The sequence below is a fragment of the Crotalus tigris genome, unplaced genomic scaffold (assembly GCF_016545835.1).
Source record: "Crotalus tigris isolate CLP2741 ecotype Arizona unplaced genomic scaffold, ASM1654583v1 scf7180000017977.1317863, whole genome shotgun sequence".
Taxonomy (NCBI): domain Eukaryota; kingdom Metazoa; phylum Chordata; class Lepidosauria; order Squamata; family Viperidae; genus Crotalus; species Crotalus tigris.
Window position 1 is genome coordinate 985954 of NW_024096755.1, and position 24936 is coordinate 1010889.

Below are 24936 nucleotides of genomic sequence, written 5' to 3' on the forward strand. Positions count from 1 at the left end.
TCTTTTTTGTTAGTGTTGGGCATTGAATTTCCATGGGATTTGGACTGACAGTAGAATTAATAATAGTAATTTAGATGCACAAAGAAGAAAGTAATTTTTAAGTCAGAGTTCTATTCCCTAGGGAAAACCTGAAGAAATCATGCTTTTTATAGTTCAACTATTGTTTTCATTTGAATTCTTAAAGGAACTAGGGCATTTGGCAAGGATGAATAATGAGGAATATTTGAGTGATTGAAAGCCACATTCATAATTTTGGAACAGTTTGATAGTGATATTGGGCCAAGTGATCATACTTGGCATGCTTGAGATTTTCATTGTTTTGTTTGAGTTAGTATTATGAAGGTGCCTTGCTGATAATGTAAGCCAACTTTGGATGATCAAAGAAATTAGCAGGCCAGACCTAAACTTTATAAATGAAGAGCCATCAAATGATTGATTGTAATATAAATATGAATCATTTCTGCCTAAACAGGAATAAGTGGAGTATAGTTATAGACCGTTCAGTCCAAATCACTGATCACCAAACACACTCAGAGACACAGAGAAGGACTCAAAAGAAGTAGACTGTGGATATTCTAATAAACCTTTTTATGCTGAACATTTGTTTTAAATTCTGCCACCATAAATTTTCTTGACATTTTTTCATTTGGTGTCCTTACTTTGACACTGCTTTACATATGAAAAGTGGGCTATTTATTTTTCAGCCTTTTAGCCATTAAAACTTAAAAAAAGCAAAGTAAAAATAACCCCTCATCTATTTCAATGTTTATTTCCCTTTTAAATGAGGTAGTTCATTTATTGCTTCTTTTACAAAATCAGGTAACAGCATTAACATAAATCCAATATGTAGTCCTCGACTTACAACAGCTCATTTAATGACAGTTCAAAGTTATAATGGCACTGAAAAATGTGACTTATGACCATTTTTTACACAACCGTTGCAGCATCCTCATGGTCATGTCATCTAAATTTGGACAATTGGCAATTGGCATATATTTATGATGGTTGCAATGTCCAGGAATCATGTGATCATCTTTAGCGACCTTATGACAAGCAAAGTCAATGGGGAAGCTGGATTCACTTAACAACCGTATTGCTAACTTAACAACTGCAAAAAAGTCACTTGACAATTATGGCAAGAAAGGTCATAAAATGGAGCAAAACTAATTTAACAATGGTCTCGCTTAGCAAAAGAAATTTTGGACTCAATTGTGATCATAAATCAAGGATTACGTGTATACGGAAAAAATATAAAAAAATATAGAAAGATATCTCCTAGCACGTAAATAAAAAGTCACATATTTTATATGTGAAAATTTTATCCTATATAAGAAGCACACTAGATTATAATTTATTGCTATTAAAATAAATGATAAAATCCAACCATGTTATAATAATAATAATGATAGTAAAATTGGAAGGGACCTTGGAGGTCATCTAGTCCAACCCCCTGCTCAGGCAGGAAACCCTATACCATTTTTGTTGTGTCCTGAGCTCGGGACGTTGCAACAGTCCCGGGCAGTTGCAAGCTGCCCGGGACCAGACTGGCTGGCGCCAGCACTGGCGCGCATGTGTGAAGTGCAAAGTGTGCCAAATGTTGCCGTTTGGCCCGGGGATTGTCTTTAAGAGGAGGAGAGAGGCTTGCGTGCCTCGGCGTTGTAACAGAGCTGCTGGTCATCAATAAAGAGGCTCCTGAGAACTACCAAATGACTCCTGAAGTTATTGCTTTTCGCTGAGGATTCAACACTGGCGACGAAGGTGGGATGCCTTGCAATTATTTCAAACAATTGTAAGCTTACCCTGGAGTCCTGAAGCAGCAGGAAACAGCGTTAAATTCAGCAACTGCCTGCCAATACAGCAAATGTTGGAGGTAAGCTGGCTGATAGACCCTTCCTGTACTAGATAGGGAAAGATAGGGAAACTTTCCGAGTTCGATGTTACGCATCCGGAAAGATGGGAGTCTTACGTGGCCAAAGTAGAAAATTATCTCAAGGTCAATCAAGTGAGAGAAGATGGCTTAAAAGCCGCCACCCTGCTGTGTGTTTGTGGTCAAGATGCATTTGAGATCGCTGAAAATCTAGCAGCACCTTCACCTCTAGAATCTGTTACCTACACAGATTTAAAGAAACTGCTAAAGGAACAATGGGAAATGAAGCCCAAAACATTACAGTTGTTGCCATGGAAACTAGTGTGGCTCCCACGCTCGTGTTAAGGTCAAGTGTAAGCATTAATGTAGTTGTAGTTTTAGCCGGGGGGGAAGGGGTGTTGTGTCCCGAGCCTGCAGAGGCAGGCTTGGGACGTTGCAACAGTCCCGGGCAGTTGCAAGCTGCCCGGGACCAGACTGGCTGGCGCCAGCACTTGCACGCATGCGTGAAGTGCAAAGCGCACCAAATGTTGCCGTTTGGCCCGGGGATTGTCTTTAAGAGGAGGAGAGAGGCTTGCGTGCCTCAGCGTTGTAACAGAGCTGCTGGTCATCAATAAAGAGGCTCCTGAGAACTACCAAATGACTCCTGAAGTTATTGCCTTTCACTGAGGACTCAACAATTTTGGACAAATGGCTGTCCAGTCTCTTCTTAAAAACCTCTAGTATTGGAGCATTCACCGCTTCTGGAGACAGGTTGTTCCACTATTTAATTGTTCTAGCTGTCAGGAAATTTCTCCTTAGTTCTAGGTTGCTTCTCTCCTTGCTTAATTTCCACCTGTTGCTTCTTGTCGTGCCTTCAGGTGCCTTGGAAAATAGCTTGACACCCTCTTCTTTGTGGCAGCCCCTGAGATATTGGAACACTGCTATCATGTCCCCCTTCGTCCTTCTCTTCATTAAACTAGACATAACCAATTCCAGCAACCATTCCTTATATGCTTTAGCCTCCAGTCCCCTAATCATCTTTGTTGCTCTTCTCTGTACTCTTTCTAGAGTCTCAACATCTTTTTTACATCGCGGCGACCAAAACTGGATGCAGTATTCCAAGTGTGGCATTACCAAGGCATTGTAAAGTGGTATTAACACTTCACGTGATCTTGATTCTAACCCTCTGTTAATGCAGCCTAGCACTGCGTTAGTCTTTTTGGCAGCTGCAACACACTGCTGGCTCATATTTAGGTGATTGTCCACTAGGACTCCAAGGTCCCTCTCACAGTTACTACTATTGAGCAAGGTACCCCCTATACTATACCTGTGCATTTGGTTTTTCTTGCCTAAAGGTAGAACCTTGCTTTTTTCACCAATGAATTTCATTTTGTTAGATAGCGTCCAGTGTTCAAGTCTGTCCAGATCCTTCTGTATCTTAAGCCTGTCTTCTGGAGTGTTGGCTATTCCTGCCAGCTTGGTGTCATCTGCAAATTTGATGAGTTCCCCATCTATCCCCTTGTCCAAATCATTGATATAGATATTGAAGAGTACTGGGCCCAGAACAGAGCCCTGCAGCACCCCACTATACACTTCCCTCCACGTAGAAAGATTTCTATAACTTTCTCTGTGATTTTTTTTCTAATGTGGCAATTGAAGATGCTAATTGCTAATCCCCAATTTAGCTGTTGTATTATCTAAAGTTTTCCAGGGTTGCACAATTATTGTTTTGGCTGCTATAATTAAATAAATAATTTTATTTTTAAGCTTTTGGATTGGGTCTGTAAATAAGTGAAATAAGTCTAACCCTGGAGAGAATTCAGTTCTTTCTTTAATGATGATACTGATCTCTCCAAAACTTTATGGCAAAGCCATAAATGAGCTACACAGAAGGAAAGATAGTAAAAGCCTTATTCTATTGTGTTTTCAAGTATTGATAGGAATGTGCATACATAGTGTTAATAAATCTTATATACTGTAAATCCTGTAAAACACATAAGCATCTATTAAAAATGAAACAGCAGACTAAAGTTAAGCATTGGCGAGGAGTTCTATTATGCCCTTAAATTCCTTAAACTTAAATATGTTTTTCCCCTTTACAAACAAAGCTAATTAAATTATGTTTGAGATGTTACTAAATTTTCCATCTTTAGTCCTACATAAAATCGATGAGGTATTGCTGCTTTGAACAGAATCTTTGAATTTAATCAGAGAGGTCAGAAGTCGGATGGAATTGGGTCTCTTTTAAAATACCCTGGAGATTTGAAAGAACTGGAGATTCAGTGGAATTTCTAGTTTTGAAGAGAATGAAATATGTTTGTAATTTTCCTGCATGCATAAGAGACCAAAGAGAAATGCGGCTCTGCTGCTTATAGTTTACTCTTCTGCTGGAGCCTATTTAGGCAGGTTTATTTCAAAGATTTGTCTATATTTCTCTTTCTTATCTGATAATTTCACTTTCAGCATTCTCAGATCATTTAATTTGGTAAAATTTTAAGTTTATGTATCTTTAAAGATCTAAATTCCACTGAGTTCAAAGGACTTAACCTCTAGTAATCGGTATGGGATTATAATCTCAAAATGAAAGTAACATTCAGTGTTAAACAATATCCCACATTTAACTGCTCTTGTGTTTTAATCAGGAATAATAGAAGTAAGTAAACTCAGCAGGCTAGCTATACTAGATATGCTCATATTTCTTTAAATTGACAGCCAATCTTATAGTACATTTGACATGCATACATGGTCATGTGACAATGGGATGCTGCAACCAGTTATATGTGCAAACTGGTTGCCAAATGCCTAAAATGAAATCATGTACGTAACTACAGGGTCTGTATGCAGCAGTTGAAACTTCAAGGAGAGGTTATAGGTAGCTTTTTTGAAGTCTGTAGTAAATTTGAATAATCATTAAATTTATCTCACTTAGTACTATGTTGGCCCCAGAATGGAGAATGAAAACAAAGTTCCGGTTTAGTTATATTGCAGGATATTTCTAATTGTTTTGTTTTTAGGTTTACCTTTTCATATTGAGCTTTCTAATTGACTTATGATTCATATTTCAGCTTTCTAATTGACTTATGATTACTTAATTATGACTAATTCTAAACAAGTGCCCTATTGCCCTAACCCCCTCATGACTGTTAGATTGTTAGTACCATTTGTTTCCTTCTATCCACTAATAGGAAGTGAAGCAGTTTAAAAAATAAATGTGCTTTGGGAAAAAGATTCTGAAAAAAGACTAGTTTCAAGAAATGATTAGAAGAGATGAGATGCACACAGGTTCATTTCAAAATCTGATAACTTTCCATAAATATCTTAGATTGCATGCAGAGAAAGAAGTCTAAATTAAGAACATTGAGAATAGAGGGAGAGGCTTATTTTTGTCTTATTAGTTGTTCTCTAATATTTAGGCCAGGCCTGAATACAATGATATAACATTTGGGGAAAAAGATGCAACCCAAAAGCCCAGCACCAGAGGCTAAGATGGAAAAAATCTCCACAGCCACCATGTATTTCCCTTTGGAACTCAGGTATGCTGGAACAAAGGACAACCAAACACTGCAAAAGACCAACATGCTGAAGGTGATGAACTTGGCTTCATTGAAAGTGTCAGGTAATTTCCTGGCAAGAAAAGCTGTTGTGAAGCTGATAAGAGCAAGGAAACCCATATAACCAAGGACACAATAAAACATGGTCACAGAGCCTTCATTGCATTGCAGGATAATTTCTTCAGTCACTGAAAACATATCAACATCTGGGAATGGGGGAGCCACTGCCAGCCACAAAATGCAAATACTTGCTTGGATCAGAGAACAAGAAGCAACAATGGAATTGGTTAATTGTTTCCCCACCCACCTCCTCATTCTGGATCCTGGTTTGGTGGCCATGAAAGCCAGAACTACCATGATGGTTTTTGCCAAGATAGAAGAAACAGCCACTGAAAAGATAATGCCAAAAGTTGTTTGTTGGAGAAGACAAGCCACTTTTCCTGGTTTACCAATGAATAGCAGTGCTGAAGTAAAGCAGAGCAGGAGGGAGATGAGGAGTGTGTAGGTCAGGCTCTGGTTGTTAGCTTTGACAATGGGAGTATTGTGGTTCCTCATAAATGTTCCTAATATAAGGATTGTAGATAAAGAAAAGGTAAGTGCAAGAGATGCTAAAGTGATCCCTAAAGGTTCTTCATAAGACAAGAAACTTATAACCTTGGGAATACAGAAATCCTTTTTCTTGTTTGGATAGTATTTGTCTTGGCATCTGAAACATTCATTTTTGTCTGAAATAGAAGTTGTATAACATTATTATTTCATGCATATCATAAATCTGACCAGTGTGTTATCATATTATTACCTATACTATTAGGCAGCTATTTTGATTAATGGATATATAGGAAAACCTACGGATGTCATATAATCACGCTTTGTCTGATACCCAATATGACCTTCTAACTCTTGCAGATTGTATTTAATATTAAGATTAGAAGCTTGGTATATGATTAGACAAAAGGTGTGATAAAGATAAATTGCTTTAGTAAATGTAATCATTTTTTCCACTTTAAAACTATTAACAGTATTTGGATTTTGAAGTTACAACACCAAAAGGTAGTACATATGACCTAATTTCAAAGTTGCATCTGCTACAGCACCCCTGCAGTTAGTCATCCTTATGACCGACCACAGAGATGTTGCAGTGTGTCCCCCTCTCCATCCTGCCTTGCTAGATCCCTGCAGGTACTGAGCCTGCTTTGTCACCTCACACTTCTGTCTACCTTGGTTGTCTATCACTCAGTTACTTTTTGAAGATTTCCTGTGTCCAGGAGGTCAGTATATGGAAGGAGGACAGACTGTTCTAGTGTTGGGCCACTCAGCACAACCACACATGTGACCATCTTTTTTTCTGAGTACAGCCACAAACCGTTTCAACCCAGCAATCCATGCAGCCTGGCAGCTAAGCAGTTTGTGGATATGCAGCATGATTGTGGAAGCACAAGCTTGGAAAATGATAGCTGCTTATAGGACTCAAGCAAAGGAGCAGTTTGTTTTCCCTACTAAACCTAGTGTTAACTTCACCAGCATTAATGAGGAAAAGCAAACCACTCTATTTGCTTTTCCTCACTAATGCTAACATTTGCATCCCAGGGTTAACTTGTGCCTGTATTTGGCTCCCCATGGTCTCTCCCACTCTTGAACCTCCCGCTCCCCCATGCTCCACTTAATGATTCATATATGTGTTTAACAGTTGTATTGGAGACAGAGTGATGGGGGTTATTAATTGAGTCAGTTCACTTAATGGCAATCTCAATTACCAATATAATGGGCAAGCTCCATTGTGGTTATAACTTGAGGACTACTTATATTATACAGTATATATCTATCTGCCCACCAAGATTGGAAGGCAAGATATATTGCAAGTCCCATCTGTTAAAGAACTACATGTAAAAAAGATGTTGAGACACTAGAAAGAGTACAAAGAAGAGCAACAAAGATGATTAGGGGACTGGAGGCTAAAACATATAAGGAACAGTTGCTGGAATTGGGTATGTCTAGTTTAATGAAGAGAAGGACGAGGGGGGACATGACAGCAGTCTTCCAGTATCTCAGGGGCTGCCATAAAGAAGAGGGAGTGAAACTATTTTCCAAAGCACCTGAAGGCAGGACAAGAAGCAACGGATGGAAACTAATCAAGGAGAGAAGCAACCTACAAACTTCCTGACAGTTAGAACATATTAACCAATGGAACAACCTGCCCCAATACTGGTTGAATGCTCCAACACTGGAAGTTTTTAAGAAGAGACTGGACAACCATTTGTCTGAAATGGTATAGGGTTTCCTGCCTAAACAGAGGGTTGGACTAGATGACCTCCAAGGTCCCTTCCAACTCTATTATTACTATTATTATTATTATTAATTACATTTGTGCCATATAAATTTGTTTAATAAATGAATTAATAAAATATTTTTTATCATGTTGGGTATTAAAAGATGCCGCATCCTATTATTTTACATATCTAAAAACGTCTATTCACTTATATTAATATACTTGTAATTTTATAATTTTGAGATTCAAATTTAATACAGAAAAAGTGAATCATAACGTAAAATGAAGCTATATGAAATATCATAGCTGTTCCCAATGGATAGTTTCATATACTGTATAAATGAGGACTTTATTCGACTATTATCAGGAAACTCTTTTATTAAATAAAATATGAACTGTTTTTCAGGAATTTCTTTAAGGCTGAAATGTGAATTAAAACCTGAATAAAATCAGTAATTGTGTTCTGATCTTGTCATTTTGTAATCTGTTTGCAATCTGTTTCCTAGATGCCCTTTTTTGTCTAAAGCAAGGGTGTCAAACTCAATTTCATTGAGGGCTGCATCAACATTGCGGTTGCCCTTGGGGGGGTGGGGGGGTGGCCAGAGTGGGTGCGGCCTACTGGGTGGGCGTGGACAGAGTGGGTGTGACCTCTTGGGTGGCAATGGCTAGCTCTACATCATTCGTGTCAAGGAGGCCTGTGGGGGCCTGGGCAGGAGTGAGACAGATCTGAGGGTCTCTGGCAGAAGGGGGTAGGACCAGGGCAAGTGCCAAGGCATGGTCCACTGGAAGAGCCTCACTGTTCCTCTCAGGCCATGCAGGGGGCCTGGATGGTGGTGTGGGCTGCCCAGAGCCCTGGGCAGCAGAGGTCAAATGCCCAGCCTGGCCCTCAAGCACCTGCGGCACCACGTCCAGCCCCACTTCCCCAAGGGGTCACCCTCCTCAAGGCTGCTGCTGCTGTGCTTGCTCTCCTTAGTCAGGTTGCTCATGATGGGTATGAGAGCAAAATCAGAGGGAGGCCCATTCCGTCTCCATGGGAGGAAACCTGGCTTTGTATCCAAAGCTTCCTTAGAAATAGGATGGGAAACCCCCAGGATAGGCCAGGAGGAGGGGACAAGGGGATGGTAAAAGGACAGCAGGGCAGGACTAAGGAAGAACTTCCCTCAGACCCTCCCTCTCCTTTCCTTTTTTCTTTCCTTCCTTCCCTCCTAAGTACAGACTGGTAGAAAATATTTGAGATGAGGGAGGGAGAAAAACAGGCAAGAAATGCAGCTGGGGAGGTGTCACCTTTTGTAAGGAATGAAGAAATGCATCATTGCCTGGAAATGGTCAGCACATAGCCCTCACCTACTTCACATATCTGGCTTGGTGAGCTCTGGGGGAGGGGATGCCATGAGTAGCGTGAGAGTCAATGTTACCTGTAAAATGCTGCCCAGCCCCCAACCTGCCCAGTTTTGGCAGGCAGTGGGGCGCTCTCCTCACAGCACCAAGAGGCTCAACCAGGCAGCGTGAATCTGAAAAGAAGTGTGATGCTGCCCAGCTCCCAGTCTGCCTGGTCTCAGCCAGCAGCGGGCGCTCTCCTCACAGCACTGAGAGGTTGAGCTAGGCGGTGTGAAGCTCGCCAGCTTTGCACCTTGCTGCCTGCTGAAACTGGGCAGGTTGGGATCTAGGCAGCATTGCACTTGTCATCAGTTTTGTGCCACCCAGCTCAGCTATTGGTGCTGTGAGGAAAGTGCCCCACTGCCTGCCGAAACCAGGCAGGCTGGGGGCTGGGCAATGTCATGCTTCTTTTTGGATTTGTGCTGCCCAGCTCAGCCTCTCGACACTGTGAGGAGAGTGCCCCGCTGCCTGCCAAGACCTGGCAGGCTGGGGGCTAGGCAACATTGCACTTCTCATCAGTTTTGCGCCACCCAGCTCAGCTATTGGCATTGTGAGGAGAGCGCCCCACTGCCTGCTGAAACCGCTCCCCCAGAGGCCATCAAGCCAGATATGTGAAGTAGGCGAGGGCCATTTGCTGGCCACTTCCAGGCAATGGTGCATTTCTTCATTTCTCACAAAGGGTGACACCTCCCCAGTATGCATCCAGGGGGCACGACCAATTTGGCAGGGGCTGGTTCCTCACTGTTTCCAGACAGTCTTGTGGAGCTAAGACTGAATGTGTTTCAGCATAGATGGCCACCATAAAATTGTACATTGGCTCCCAGCCGGCCTGGGCCAGGGCCAAGGCAGCAGGGGCCATTCCCTCACTGTTTCCAGGACTGCTTCGTAGGCCACATGAAACCACTTTGCGGGCTGCATCTGGCCCCTGGGCTTTGTGTTTGACATGTCTGGTCTAAAGGATCTTCTGTTCCCTTCAAAATTACTTCAGTGATGTTAAAGACTCCAGATGAGAAAAAGTTGGAGAAAACTGATCCAAAAATGTTTGGAATATTTAGAGACAGTAATAATATTTGATAGATGCTTTAATGGCAGTTGTTAGATCTATAAGAAAGTTGTCAACTTCTCTCTCTGTCTCTGTCTCTCTGTCTCTGTCTCTCTCTCTCTGTCTCTCTCTGTCTCTGACTGTCTGTTTCTCTCTCTCTCTGTCTGTCTGTCTGTCTGTCTCTGTCTCTGTCTCTGTCTCTGTCGCTGTCTCTGTCTCTGTCTGTCTCTGTCTCTGTCTCTGTCTCTCTGTCTCTCTGTCTCTCTGTCTCTCTGTCTCTCTCTCTCTGTCTCTCTCTCTCTCTCCATACATACTTATTACTAATTTTGTTAAAAATACGAATCCTGCATATAGTCATTTTATAAAAACAAACAAACACGAACACCGGGATAAATTTTAAACTAAAAACATTTAATCTAGTGCCAAGCTTTTGTCGGCCAACTGCCGACATCATCAGGGCTTAAAACCAGTCGATGGGAGTCTCCTTTATAGTGTTAGTCAGTTTGTGCACACGGCTCCTGGACCTAGTCATTGGACCCAATGGAGCAAGAAGGAGTAACTGGGAAGACACGGAGGAAATGAACAACCAAAAAAGGGGGGCGAAGGGATATGCCGAACTCTGGAGCTTGTAGCAAGGAGATAGATAACAGCACCCACACAAACAAGGAGAGTGGAGAAAGTAGAGCAAGTAATGGAGCCATAGCATCAATCAACATCAAGAATATAATCAACACGCAGCCCAATCAAGTAGGACCGATGACAAGGTCCAGGAGCCATGTGCACAAATTGACTAACACTATAAAGGAGACTGGTTTTAAGCCCTGATGATGTCGGCAGTTGGCCGACGAAAGCTTGGCACTGGATTAAATGTTTTTTAATTTAAAATTTATCCTGGTGTTCGTGTTTGTTTGTTTTTATAATTACGTACATACATACATACATACATACATACATACATACATACATACATATAAAATTAGGTAATCTCTGTTGTTAATGCATTGAGACAGCTTGATAATAGAAGTTTTTAATCCTCACATCTTAAAAATGCTTTTTAAAAAATCTACTTGTTACATTATATTATTCTTTTATTGCCTGAATTTATTTTGAACAAACAGGAGACAATTACCATTCTCAGTTGAAATTCTCCCTTCTGGGCAGGGAATGCAGTCATAGCAGCAAAATGGCTCTCCTTCCTTCACTTTTTTGCTGAAACCAGGATAGCAGCTATCACTGCACACAGAAAGAGGTCTCACCTAAAATGAAAGAGGAATGTTTTACATTAGAGAATGAACAAGAAAGGCTACAATTTGACACTTATTTAAGTTCAAAAGGCTTACTCAAGATGACTTAGTTGATACACTAGAAATTATTGCTACAGATGGATAAATTGCTCTATTTCGTAGCCATATCACTTTTACATGTCTTCGCTTTGCATACTAAGGTGACAAGTTGCCTTAAAATTGTAACTTGTGAATTATTTTTTCCCAAATGTTCACATCTAAATGTATTTTCATCTACAATAAAATATGTCTTTGTTTAAAAACATATAGGTTTTTGTTCCTTTAGAAATGTAAGTTTGAATAACTGCAATCCATAACAAATAGGTAAACTTCTCAGCTTTTCCATGTATCCATTTGGGGAAGATTATAAGAATCATAGAATTAAAAGAGGCAATGTAAGCCCTCAACAAAAAACAATGTTTTATGAATCAACAGCAAGATGCTTACTTGATCTGTTCAAAATGTCTCTTTGAGCCAATAAGTCTATTTCTGATCCTTATCAATTTGCATATATGCATTCAAAATACCATCCTGTTTTTTTCCTGGACTTCAAAGAACCCTATTAAATTGTATGCATCTATTCACAGAAACTAGGAAAATTGTATTCAACTACAGAAATATTTACCTTTGTATGATTTGATATACTACATTTCATTTTAAATTGGGATTTTAATTCATTATGTTTATTAATAAAAAGACTGTGGCCACTGGATGTAGTGAATACATATATGCACAAATGTCTCTTTAGAAATTAAATCAAATATGCTTTTTAGATTAAGAAGTACAGCACATTGCTTTCTAAATTTTGTAGCATAATTTTATAACCAGTGCTGTTGCATTAATAATATTTGCAGTATGGATGACACATCACTTTAAACAGTAGCCTGTTCATCCACCAAGATGTCTTCTAGGAATGTCCTATTCATCAATTCCTTACTTAAAAATTTAGCATAAAAATTAATTACACTTTTTAGTAGATTTAAAGAGAAGTAGTTTACAGCCATATCCAATTTATAAGAAAACTATTAATGCTATAATCTCTCTACTTTGGCCTAATGGGTGATGGTATCAATTGCAAAGAGTAGAGGGTTAAGCACAAGTACCACATAATTCCTAACTTATCTGATCAATGGAGTCATCAAGATTAAGACAAGCTAGACTTCTTGAGATTAAATAAATAAATTCATCAATTTGATTATTTCTTGGGATTCACAATACTTATCCATTTTATGTTTTATATTTATATAGCCATCCATTTCACATATGTGACCTTTTGATTTGATGGCCAATTTCTGATGTTAGAGATGACCATTTTCAACAACTCTGAATTTTTCAATCCCAATTGTTAACAGTCCTGGATTGTTTAACCCCAATAAATTGCTACCAGACTTGACTAGAAAGAAACAAAACCCATTCCTGATGAAAGGGAATTTCCTGATTCTAGCAAGTAAATATGTTCTAAGAAATGTGAAATAGCAGCAAATCCCTGATAAGCAAATGTGCCTCCCCAAATATATTTCTTTAAAATTTAAAAGGAGAAAAACTAATACAGTGAACAATTTAGTTATATCTTTTTCTTTATCATCTAATTCTATTGGAACTGGAATTTTCAAGACACCATGGTACAGAAATTACATCTCAGCAAAACATAAACATGAAGGACAGTTTCCACAATAAATGAAATAAGAGAGAAAACAGAAATGATAGTTAATATGGTACACAAACAGCAAATAATATCCACTAATGTGAATTCTCTTTCATGAGGGAAGTTCACTTTTCCCTAAACTTTAATTTAGGAAACGTAAAAGTACCTGAATGTTTAATTTTCCACATGACCTAAATATTTTCCTTTCCAGCAAAGAATCCTGGGAAGCAAGCATTCTCCACCATGATTGGATGGAGAACCCACGGATGGGTTGTCTTAATCTATCTGCTCCAATTAGACTAAGTCTGAAATTTAGTACCGCCCCCTCTGTGCCAACTGCACCCCAGTTTTAGACTTAGTCTCTTTGCCCCAAGACGCGTTTTGTCTTCGCTCCTGGAGCAGAAGACTGTTTAATTCTATTTAATTACTTAGCTCAGGCTATTATTATTATTTGTTATTTTATTATTGATTCAGAATCGATTATATCTAGAAGAAAGATCAATTATCCCAGTCTGAAGCCTATTCAGGCTGACAGACTCACAATTCTCTCCCTCTAGGGGGGGGGGGGAAACTTTTCCCTTCTTTGTTTTCCCTCAGTTAGGGACAGCAAGATCAAACCTTTGATTTAAGTCGTTTTCAGAGCCTCATCAAGCCTGGAGGGAGCCTTCCCAGGTCTCTCGGCCCCAGCAGAGAGCAGCAGGTGAGAATTTGGGCGCGGCACAATTTTCGGAGCCAGGAGGGCCTGTCAGGCCTTGGACGACAGCTTTTCCAGCCGGCCTAATCACATGCCACCAGCTGCTTTAGGAGCCCAGGTGATTCACCCGAACGAGGGCTCGTTGCAGCTTCTTCCAACGGCTGTTTTTTTAGGGCGCGAAATTGGTGGCCGCCATTTTGAATTGCCTTCCAGTGGCCATTTTGGGTGTGGCTGAAGCCCCCGGCAGCCATTTTGTATGTGTTTGAGGCCCTCGGCGGCCATTTTGTGGGTGGCTGAAGTCACTGGTGGCCATTTTGTGTGGGGCTGAAGCCTCGGCGGTCATTTTGAGTGGGGCTGAAGTCACTGGTGGCCATTTTGAGTGTGCCTGAAGTCACCGGTGGCCATTTTGTGTGGGGCTGAAGCCTCGGCGGCCATTTTGTGTGTGACTGAAGTCATTGGTGGCCATTTTGTGTGTGACTGAAGCCCTCAGAGGCCCTTTTGTGCATGGCAAAAGCCCTTGGCGGCCATTTTGTGTGTGGCTGAGGCCCAGACTGCCTGGAACTTTCTTCTGAAGGCAGTATTACATCATCGGTGGCAGGATCGTCGAGAGAGCAGATTCGACCGGGGAGGGCCTGATCGATCCCAAGTGATCGGGGTGCCCATTAACTCCCCACCCACCCCCCTCTTGGGCTGAAGTATCTCTGTAGACTCCCTTGGTGAAGTACAGCACCGAGGGGGGCGTTTTGCCAAGGTTGAGACCAGAGCAACTCATCATGGCAGAGAAAGGCAGCAAGCCGGCCAAGAGGAGTTGCCAATCAGAGGCAAGTGGTAAGAGCACCACCAAGCGAGCCCGGCCAAGCAGGGAGCCACAGAGGGAGGAAGGGTGCCAAAGACTGAGAGCAGCCTCCCCAGATCTGACAGGCACGATGGGAAGGTCTATATTTGAGCCCCTTTCTTCGCACAGTGCCTCAGCCCCAGGGGCCTGGTCTCCCCCCAGGGGAATTCCTGAGTCAGATTCAAACCTAACAGTGGCTTCAGGGAGGGGTATAACCGGTCAGGACACCTCAGGGCCCCAGGCCACATTCACTCCCACTGCAGCAGGACTTCGCCCTCCTGAGAACCAGGCCCTGAACCCGAACCTCCTCCAGTCCATGATAGCCCAGGCTGTGGCTCAATTTATGGCCTCCAACACCCCACAGCCACCCCCACAGGCCACACATCATTCACAATCTCTGGATTGGATGGATGATCCCGCATCGGATTTGGAATCTACAGGAGCTGAACAAGCTGGCCTAATTTTGTCTGAGGACGAGGGCATCGCCCCATCCGAACCCACCCCTCCTGTCAGTCTCTTTGACCATTCCTTCTTCAATTCCCTGCTTCTCAAGGCCTGCACCACTGCAAACCTCGCCCAAGAACAGGAGAACCCACCAACATCCCAGGGTCCCCATGCCATATACACTGAGCCCTCTGTCTCACAGAATCATATTCCCTGCCCTCCCCTTTTTCTAAATATAGTCCAGAAACAATGGGAAAAACTAGGATCCCCCTTAAGCCCTGGTGCGGTAGAGAGAACATTGTTCAATGTTGCTCCTTCCCTGACCTCCCTTTTGGAGATTCCTGAGATTGATGAGCCCTTGAACTCATTGTTTCCCAAGTCCAACATCCCTGGGGACATAAATGAGGCACTAAGGGCAGAGGACAAGAAGATTGAGTCCGCCCTATGAAGGTCCCACCAGGCATCAGCCTGGGCAATGAGGGCGGCAACCTCCATGGCCTTCTTTGCCAGGGCTTCGGTCCTGTGGCTACGGGAGCTCCAGGACATGATCCCTCCGGACCAGCTCAGAGTCCACCAGAATCTGGGTAAGTTGGTGGCCATGTCCCAGTATCTAGCCGATGCCTCCTTACACACGATCAGATACATTGCCCGGACCATCGCGGCAGACATTTCAGCACGAAGGCTCCTTTGGCTCAGAAACTGGTGAGCAGACACCAAGGCGAAGTGGCATCTGGCCTCTAAACCTTATACAGGTGGACAACTCTTTGGTAAGGCGCTAGAGCCATACCTAACCGAAGGTAAGGATAAACGCAAGACCTTGGTTAATACATCAAGGAGGGGAGATAGACGCTGGGGGAACTTGTCACAGAGGGCAGCCCTTTCGGCCAGCGCCAGCCTGGGACTGGGCCCAGGCTCCTCGCCCCTCCTTTCAGAGACAGGAATGACAACAAGATCGTTCAGCATACAGAGGCAGATCACAGTTCCAGTCCAAGCGGTCCTTTCGAGGCGCAGGGAGCCACTCCTTTAAGCGAGGCAAGTGAACCTGCAGCCTCACCTCCCATAGGAGGCCGGCTGGCCCTCTATTCCAGCATTTGGGCGGCCACTATTACGGACGCATGGGTGTTAGACACCATCTCCCAAGGTCTGAGACTAGAATTTTGTTCCCATCCACCTGACAGATTCCGCTCTTGTCCTATTTCAACGAACAGGACCAGAGCTGAACTTATGTCAGAGGCAATAGCTCATTTATTGCAAATACAAGCAATTGAACCAGTACCACAAGACCAAGAAGGACGAGGGTTTTACTCAAACCTTTTCGTCATTTCCAAGACTTCAGGGGGCTGGAGGGTGATCTTGGACTTAAAAGGTCTAAACCTCTACTTGAGATATAAAAAATTTAAGATGCAATCACTTCAATCAATCCTGGCTGGCGTCAGGCAAGGTGACTTTCTTACTTCCATAAACCTGACTGAGGCATATTTGCACATCCCAATTTTTCCTGGACACTGCAAATTCCTCAGATTCAGTTATGCCCGACGCCACTACCAATACAGAGCCCTTCCATTTGGCCTCTCATCTGCACCGAGAGTATTTACAAAGGTACTGGCAGTGATTGCAGCCCACCTTAGACAAAAACCCATCAGAGTTCAATGCTATCTAGATGACATTCTAATTCAGTCATCATCATGGCAAGGTGCCCAAGCAGACCTCGCTCTAGCCATCAAGGTTTTGCAGGAGCACGGTTTTTCTTGTGAATTTCCAGAAAAGTCATACTGTACCAACAACTCGGCTCCTCCATTTGGGTGCAGTTATAGACACAGGCAACTGCACGGTCTACCTATCTCAGGACCGACGGAACTCTATCCAGACTCTTGTACGTCGGATCCGAAAGGACAGAGTAGTCACATTGGCATCCCTTTCACAACTACTAGGGAAGATGGTGTCCTGCGTGCAAATTGTGCCATGGGCACGTCTCCATGCCAGAGAATTACAGTGGCTTCTCCTTCCATTTCAGAGACTTCATACCAGCACATCCCACCAGAAGGTCCGAGTTCCACGGTCGGTGTTGAACTCCCTTCATTGGTGGGACTCTCTGGCACTGTCACGGGGAGCAGAATTCAAAGAGCCAGACAGGATCACCATCACCACAGACGCAAGCCTATTTGGGTGGGGGGCACACCTCCACACACACTGGGCCCAAGGTCAGTGGTCCAGGCAAGATCTAAAGAACAATATAAACTGGCTGGAACTAAGAGCCATACACATGGCCCTAAAGAGATTCAGCAGCTTAGTACAGGGTCAGCACGTCCTGGTCTTAAAAGACAACATCACAGCCAAGGCACATATCAACAGACAGGGGGGAACAAGGTCCAAGCCTCTCATGCAGGAGGCCAGATTGCTGGGGTCTTGGGCGGAACTGAATCTTGCCTCCATCAGGGCGGAGCACATATCCGGAGTGGCCAACCAGCAGGCGGACTCACTGAGCAGAGCCACCGTGGACCATTCCGAATGGCAGCTGGATCCGAAGATCTTCAGAGAGATCGTGGACAGGTTTGGTTCCTCAACCCTAGATCTGTTTGCCTCCCCAGCCAACTCACAGCTTCCCAGATTCCTTTCCAGGTTTCCGTCTCCATCAGCAGAAGGAGCAGATGCACTCCACAGTCCCTGGCCCAGGGAACTGCCCTCCTGGTCGCCCCGCATTGGCCGAGACGATCTTGGTTCACCGACCTGATGGAGCTCTCCACATCCCCTCCATGGAGGATTCCAGCCAATCGGATCTCCCTCATTCAGGGGGAGTTACATCATCCGGACCCTCAATGGCTCCAGTTAACCGTCTGGCACTTGAGAGGCAGGCCTTAGGCCTAGACTCATATTCGTCAAGGGTCATAGCCATGATCCAGCAATCCAAGCGACCCTCGACGAATAGAATATACGATGCCACATGGAAGAGCTTCTGTAATTGGTGTTTAGCTCACAAAATTGAACCCTTACAGGCTGCAGTGCCAGTTATCTTGGAGTTCCTGATGGACGGTTTAGACAAAGGGCTTTCCACAAGCACCATCCGTAGGCAGGTAGCAGCACTTGCCACGGTTATTTTCTGTGGCAAGGAACCCTTAACACAGCACCCTATGATACGCTCCTTCCTAAAAGGAGCTAACAATGCCAGGCCACCAGCGGTACATAGATACCCCTCCTGGAACCTTCATCAGGTTTTATAGGCTCTTGTCTCACCACCCTTTGAGCCAATTGACACTTGTTTGCTCAAACAATTATCAATGAAGGTGGCATTTCTGGTTGCTGTAACTTCAGCCAGAAGAATCTCTGAGCTGGCTGCCGTGTCAGTGAGAAAGGACCTGTGTATCTTCCATAGGGACAGGGTTACTCTCAGGTTAGATCCCTCTTTCGTGCCCAAGGTCAACTCCTTGTATCATAGATCACAGGACATAGTTTTGCCGGATTTCTGTCCGAACCCATCTAATGACATAGAGGCTCAGTGGAACAGATTGGATGTTCATAGGGCCTTATATTGCTATATACAGAGAACCTCATCCTTCCGCAAGACTGAGGCTCTGTTTGTGTCATTTCACCCTTCGTCGTTAGGACAGAAGGTTTCCTCACCCAGTATAGGCAGGTGAATTAGAGCTTGTATTTCTCTGGCATACCAGACTCAGTCACTACAAGCTCCCAGCCATATCACAGCCATTCCACCAGTGGCGCAGCCACTACAGCAGCCTGGTCTACCCAGGCATCCATAGAGGAAGTTTGTAGGGCAGCAACATGGGCATCGCCTTCCTCCTTTGTCTGTCACTACAAGATGGATATATATGCATCTTCTACGGCTTCATTTGGCCGCAAGGTCCTAGAACACGCATTAACATTGGGTGGGAACCAGGCCCAATCTAATTCCCCACCCTAGGGACACAGGGCTTTGGTATGTCCCATCCGTGGGTTCTCCATCCAATCATGCTGGAGAAAGGGGCGTTGTCTTACCTGAACGCCTTTTCTCAGCATGATGATGGAGAATCCACTCCCTCCCATTAGGTCAGTTGGCCTGGTCCCCATTTGTTCAGACGCGTCGGACTAAAGTCTGGGTATCGCCTTAGCCTAAAACTGGGGTGCAGTTGGCACAGAGGGGGCGGTACTAAATTTCAGACTTAGTCTAATTGGAGCAGATAGATTAAGACAACCCATCCGTGGATTCTCCATCATCATGCTGAGAAAAGGCGTTCAGGTAAGACAACGCCCCTTTCTCAAAATTGTAGAATTGTAGAGTAGACAGTAAGTGACCTGATGGCTTTCTGTGAAGTGACAGAAATGGTTTTTGGCATTGGATCAGGACTTCATATAAATCCATCTTTAGGAAATTATGGATATTGACAGATGTGCTATCCTTTTCTGTGATGTGTTATGTTTCTTGTTCTTTTTATGATTAATTTTAATTGTTGTTCATCATCCAGAGTCATAGTTTTCCAACAATTTTTACATAATAAACAGAAAACCCTGGCAATTAGGGTAGACATTTGTAGATCAGAGGGGCAATTATTATATAAATTCATATACTAAAATTAATCCACCTACCTTTTCAAGAGACTATTGAACATGAGGAATTTCCATATCATAATAGAGACACATAATTCAAAATCATGATATTTAGATCTGATTATTAGGCCAGTAATTAGATCCTACCTGGTTAAACCAACTATGCCATGTAATGACCTTTTCATTAATGGTTAAAAGTTCATCTTGAGGAGCCATGTGATTCACCTTCCCAACTTTCACATGAAAAAATGATTTATTTGGGAAGGCAATCCAGTTGATGATATCAAATCCAGCTGCTACTATTCCATTCTGATCAAAAGAAACCAGATCTCCAGCACTGTTGTTAAAAGAAACGCCCCTCAGAAAATAATTGAGCTAGAACAAAAAATTAAATGCCAGTTTTGAGAACATTTTCCTCTTCATGATGGTATTTTCTTTTGAAGATCACCATAAAAGAACATTCTAGACTTCTCTCTCTCTCTCTGACTGGAAATCATTTATAAGGCTCAGTGGGAGAAGCCAGATTGGTGTGCATTAGGGAAGAAACAAAAGAACGAATTACACTACTATTTCCTTAAGTTTACCACAAAATCAGAATGATGGTTAATAGAAAAGTAATCTGATTCTATTACATCAAAATATCTAAATTCTAGAGTTAAACATGTGTTTATTATAATGTGAGAGGGACCTCAGAGTCCTAGTAGACAATCACCTAAATATGAGCCAGCAGTGTGCTGCAGCTGCCAAAAAGGCCAACACAGTGCTAGGCTGCATTAACAGAGGGATAGAATCAAGATCACGTGAAGTATTAATACCACTCTTCAATGCCTTGGTAAGGCCACACTTGGAATACTGCATCCAGTTTTGGTCACCACGATGTAAAAAAGATGTTGAGACTCTAGAAAGAGTACAGAGAAGAGCAACAAAGATGATTAGGGGACTGGAGGCTAAAACATATAAGGAACGGTTGCTAGAATTGGGTATGTCTAGTTTAACGAAGAGAAGGACAAGGGGGGACATGATAGCAGTATTCCAATATCTCAGGGGCTGCCATAAAGAAGAGGGAATTAAGCTATTTTCCAAAGCACCTGAAGGCAGGACAAGAAGCAACGGGTGGAAACTAATCAAGGAGAGAAGCAACCTAGAACTAAAGAGAAACTTCCTGACAGTGAGAACAATTAATCAGTGGAACAGCTTGCCTCCAGAAGCAGTAAATGCTCCAACACTGGAAGTTTTTAAGAAGAGACTGGATAGCCACTTTTCTGAAATGGTGTAGGGTTTCCTGCCCGAGCAGGGGGTTGGACTAGATGATCTCCAAGGTCCCTTCCAACTTTACTACTACTACTACTACTACTATTATTATATGCCATTAAAATCCTAAAAGTGCCCAGCACAAATCAGTGTGCAGTATTGTATTTATATCGTATTTTCAGTAATAATTAAAAAGGATTCTGATAAAATTCTGAGCATTTGTTACATTGCTAAGAGATGGGAAACCTACTGAAATTCAGACCTAGTTTTGCCATCACACTTACGTACGTAATGCTCCATCAGATGAGGGTGGTGCCATTACCTGCCAGAAGCCTTGATTATGTAGCCTTCCTCCTCCTCTCTCTGCCATAACTTTGTGTTTATGTTTAAAAGAGGACAGAGCATGTAAAGCATTAGCTATAGCATACAGAGCATTGTAACTGCTGTAACTATGACCAGTCATTTTCATTTCAAAAAGAGATCCAGGAAGGCTCTTCAAATCCTCTGTTCCATTGCAAATATTGTCAGACACATCACTCATTGCCATATTAGGAAAAACACAGTTGAAAGCTTCTTGCCAGAACAGACTGATAAAGCCATCTTCCTTTGCACTGTAGGGATTTTTTTTTCTGAATAAATAATTTGAATTCCGGTAGCTCAGCAGAGTGCATTGACAAGGAGAGGGCCCCATTGATTATCTCTGTATCCCAATGGAGTTGAAAAGCTGATGAAGTGAATTCCATCTGGGCTGTCATTATCCACACAATACCTTTTGGTTTACTTTTCACTGGTTCCAGCTTTGGCATATATTGTAACCACCTCAAGAACATCACGGAGAAAGATTCTCCATAAATCAGAAATGCATTGGCTTTACTATTCATGATATGTTCATATACTTTTACTCCCTGCTGAATCATACCATCAAGTTTAGTAATATCACTAAATTTTGGGATTCTTTCAATAAAAGAATAACAAATCCCCTTTTTGGAAAGAAGTGGAATCATAGTTTGTGCCATTTTTTCTCCATGATCATTGTCCATGATAAGAAACCCAATCCAGATCCATCTGAAATGCAGGAGCAGTGAGACAATTCCTTCATATTGAAGTTGTTCTGGGGGAACCATTTGGTAGAAAATAAGGCCTGGAGTTTTATCATTCATAAGGGGAGGGAATCCATAAATCAGCTAGATAGAAGTGGATAAAAATAATGGACACATGTATATAGTACTTTCAACTATTATCACAATCTGCATAGATTATATTAGCAAACTTATACTGTTTATTTCTTTGATATATGGCCACTTCCCAGTTGGGATCATGTTGGTGTTCATTCATATATAACAATTTCAACATTGCTATTTGAAATGATGTTTGTGGTTTTACTAAATTTCCTATATACTTCATTTCTCCATAAATCCTATGGGTCATTTGAACCATTCCTTCTGAACTGAATCACTGAATTGATTTAATCTATAAAATCCACTTATTTTCTTTTGGAGTAATTTGAACAGATTCCAAATATGGTGTGTGTGTGTGTGTGTGTGTGTGTATTCCTTGAATTTTCTGATTTTGTTGCATCTTATACATTTTTATAGATTAGAACTTGAAGAAATAACCTCCACTATAAGTAATTTACTTTTTTGTAAAAATATCCTGGGGATACATTACCAGTAATTCCAATTGTGTAATCTCCTGGCCATTACCATAGAAGAATTCTATGGAGAGAATTCAGCCTTTCTCTCCCTTTTTGAAGATAACAAATATCAGAAGTGAAAATAAAATAAAACTTCATTTTAAAAAGCTGAATTCTAAACTCTTGTTAATTATAGTAGGCCCCAAAAGAATAATTACAATTATAATTAATAATTGTTCAGATCATGGGTCAGAGAAACTGCAAAGGAATTAGACAAGAAAAATCTACAAATGTCTGTTCCATGAAAATATATTGGAGAGATTTTAAAAATATTCTTATAGGACAGTTTTTGAAATAACTAATTTTATGAACAAGTCTGAGGTTTGAATAAAAAGTTGAAATTATACTGAGCTTGAACAAAGAATTTAAAATCTCTCCCCAAGACATACATTTCCCTAAATCCTTTTCCTGACCCTTTTTTGGGGGTGGATGAGAGCAGTGATGGGTGGTGGGTGGGTAGGAGGGACTCAAAATAGTATTCAGAAGCCCAATCCTTTCCGAAACTCAGTTCATACATGTTTCCCAATAGTATAAGAGATGCAACATATATCTCTTATTAATTTTGCAAATTTAAATTGATATTGGCAATCAGTAAATCTTGAACTCAAGATTAAATCTGGCAAATTTGCACTCTAATGCTAATTAATATTAGCTCTTAATAGTTATTGAAAAGCTTGGCACTTTGACTAAAAAAGACCCACAAAGCATTCAGCAGAGCTATATATTATTTATTTATCATGCTCTCCCAATCAATAGATTTGTCCTGATAAAATGATAATTAAGATCAAACTTAAACACAGAATACAACTGTCAAATGCAATACATTGTCTTTGATGCCACAAGCCATAGTTAGCTTCTTTAATTAATTAGAAGTAAAATAAACCAGTTTGACTGTATAAGAGATAGAATACATAAAGAACAACAAAAAGTTTATGAAATATCTAAAAGTACATAATACCATTTCTTGGATATTTTCAAAAGTATACATTCCACTTACAAAATGCACTCTAAATGGATGGAGGATTGAAACTAAGTAGCAATATTTACAAGAATGTGATTCTTGGATTTGCAGGGATAAATCCCTTTTTCCATTCCAGGACTTCCTAGTGCAGTGTAGGACTGGAATGCAATACAATATTCAAAATAATTTTTTAAAAATAAAAATTATGTTAACTTGGGATACAGATAGATAAATATATCTTACCTGTGGTTTCTTATAGGTATCCAAAATAGTTGCCACATGAAGAGAAATTTGTGCATCCAGTCCTCCAATAACAGCTACTACATCATTCTGGAGGTTACATACATAGTTGGGGACCAATTCTTCCATTAATGATAGAAGTTGCAGGGTGGCCTGGTAAGTTTTTTGGGCATTATCACAACTATCATAGATGCAGACACCTAAGGTGAGATTGGGTAAGATCTGTGGGTTTTCATTGATCTCCTTAACTGCAAATGCCATAGCCAGGATGTGCTGGTAATTCTTAGGAATTAAGCTACAATGAAAGTTGCATTCGATATCAGAAGGCCATTCCATATTGAACAGCTTTTGTGTTTTAATGAGGAATTTAGCAGGCTGGCTGCACCATTTTTCTGACATTGTAAACTCATAGCCACGTGCATTTACTGTTAATATGCATGGAGATGATTTACATTTTTGCATACAACTTGCCTATTATATTTGGATCTTTTCCCCCACCATGCACATTAGGGAAAGAAAATATGTGAATTTTAGGTTCTTCAAAATGTTTCTTTTTTTATAAGTCATGATATCCCATTCCAAACTATTCTGAGATTTTATATTAAAAATAACCTTAGAATTCTGTATAGTATTTTTATATACATTTGTCCAAATAATTTTTACTTGCAAATTTGCCAGATGTACATAATTTTAAAAAGAATATGCAAATTCACATTCATGTTTACCTTAGTATTCAGACAAATACAGATATCCCTGATACAAATGTCTGGATTATTCTTGATTTGCAAAACGACAGAAATGAGATTATGTATGGTGAGTATACTTATTTAGTAAAGTAATAGATTTGTGATAGAACTGAAAGCAATTTTAAAAATTGTGACTTAGATGAAAGCTATATGAATAAAACAGTGACTATCTTTAACATTTGAAGGATGAAGGAGATAAATTTATTGATCATTCTTTGAAAAAACAGGAAAATTACAATGTTTTAATGTTTAATGTTTCATTGAAGAAGAAATTATCACAAAATCTGCAAAATAAAAGTGTAACAGACCAAACATGATCAAGGCCGTGCATGAAGGAGAAGAAAGGTTGTCAAGGATGAAACTGGATTAATGAAGAGATTTGGCAGGTGAAAAACACTGAAAGGAAGATGAAATAGAAAGAAATTAGTCTTGAAACCAGCTTTCCCCAATGTGGCTTCCCTGCAGGAATGGAGTCAATTCCTAGGGTTTCTCAGCTGGCTAGATATTTCAAAGAATTATGACA

The 24936-nt window shown here is 41.3% G+C and overlaps 1 pseudogene; it reads right to left on the reverse strand.

Moving 5' to 3' along the window:
- Positions 1-5130: 5130 nt before the first annotated feature.
- LOC120309056 lies at positions 5131-24072 on the reverse strand (annotated as a pseudogene).
- Positions 24073-24936: the final 864 nt, after the last annotated feature.